Source organism: Nicotiana tabacum, chromosome 22, assembly GCF_000715075.1.
Source record: "Nicotiana tabacum cultivar K326 chromosome 22, ASM71507v2, whole genome shotgun sequence".
Lineage (NCBI taxonomy): Eukaryota > Viridiplantae > Streptophyta > Magnoliopsida > Solanales > Solanaceae > Nicotiana > Nicotiana tabacum.
Genome location: NC_134101.1, coordinates 218452986 through 218455048, shown reverse-complemented (window position 1 = coordinate 218455048; position 2063 = coordinate 218452986).

The window sequence follows — 2063 nt, the reverse complement described above, 5'->3', positions numbered from 1 at the left end:
AAATTTACTAACAATTACCCGGTTCAAAAAGAAAATTGGCATCCTCGGAAAAAGAATCGTGGTACAAAGAAAACCAAGGAAATCGCCACCAAAATAAAACATACTATATATATAAAAACAATTAAGAAGCTAATAAATATCAAGTCACTAAAACATACTATATATAAAAACAAAAATTCAAGAAGCTAGTAAACATACTAATATAACAAATCACATGAAAACACAATAACATCACATGAAAACAAACAAAGTACCAATCTACCATATCCACAGTTATCCACAATTGTACAAGATCAACAGTTATATAAGAAGCCACCCCCAACAGAAAATATTGCAATGTCCCTAATGCAACTAAACACAATAAAGTAAAATGGTGGAAAGTGCTCCCTGAATATTGCATCAATCGCTATCCTTGCTGTCGGAATCAGAGGCCTCCTCCTCTCCTTCTTCCTCGGAACAATGAACTAGAGCACCATCATCATTTTCCGGCTTAGTCGATGGCATTGGGTCTTGAGGCTTTAGGACTTTCCACAACCCTTTCACACCCTTTCACATGCTGGTAAAGAATTTATCTATTTTGTTCTCCCTTTTTTCATCTTGGTGTGTGCCTTTGCTAGATTGTCATGAGAACTGCTCAACTTACCATGCGCCTTGGCCAGATCAGTGTATGCCTTCTCCAGTGTCTTAAGGTGATCCCCCTGCTTCTTCTGATCATCAAGATACTTTTGAAACTCTTTCTTTGAAATGTATGCAGCGGGTCTCTCAGATGTTTCCCTAGGTTCCTGTGGAAGTCCAGCTACTAGGTCACGAATTAGTCGCATTTCCTCAGTAAGCATAGCAAATGGTCCTCCTGTAGAAGACGATGGCTGGCTACCCTGTGTCGCGCCCCCTTTTTCCCCTCATATCGAGAAATCGGGTTTATGACATTCTGGTTGGGACAACTCTTTTCCTTTTGGGAAGGGGCTTGCTATTTTGAAGAGTCGTCACCTAATGATTTAAGGTGCATTAGGACACCTATAGGGTTCATTTATAACTATGTTTAGTAAATAAAGACAGGGTAAGGGCTTGAAATTATCCCAAGGAGAAGGTATTAGGTACCCCTCAGGATCCACTAGTGTGGTTCCCAGCCAGACAGTTTTTATAAATTTGTACAATTAGCAAATAGGCAAGTATTGGCTCAAATAGTAGGGGATTTTAAGCTGAATACACATATGTAGAAAAGCAGCTAATAAAAAGGGGCAAGATTTTGAAAAGAATTATAATTCAAACATACTTGAGAATGTAAAAAGGGAGGGCGGTCCTAGGTTTGTTTATAATATGGATCATATCAATGCAATACCCGGTATGACACTCCTCAAAAGAGGGGCTACACGTGGTATTAATGCATCGGTCATCATATCCATATCTACCCTTTCCCACCCCGTGGAGGTAATTAAAATGAAGATTGGTCTCGACTCTTTTTGCATGTTGTTACCTGTCCCTTCCTATCAGTCCCAGAGGAATTTAGGACTTCTATCCTATAAGGAGGTTCTAGGCAGACCCTCAGGTTTAAAGGCAAAATACCAAGGCGACATACAAAACAAGTAGGACTGCATTTTAGGGGAAAAACACAGAAAACAAGCAAAGGGCTCAATTATACCTCCACAGATAATGCACACAGACAGCACGACTTATACACAGTTAAGGTCTGAATTTAAAATCCTAAAGCAGGGCGTTTAAGTTGTTGCAGCAGAACTAGATTCATTACATGACTTAGATAAGAAGTCTGAATTAGGCTTGCCTGCTGGTTGTAACAGTTGATAACTAAACAAAGGCAAATCCAGTTTTATTTAAGGTATTACCTAAGGCTTGCCTAGGCGCAAAGCGAGATACAGCACTTATTCCAAGTCATTAAGACAGTTTGGAGATTATTTTTATTACCAAAAACATGTTATTCTAGTTGTAGAGATTGTTGCCAATTTTATTCAGAAACATCACAATGTGAAAATTATTACTTACTACTTCTTCATGAATTAGTAATTAACTAGGCGTTTGAAATGAAATGCAAACAGAACCCTAGAGCA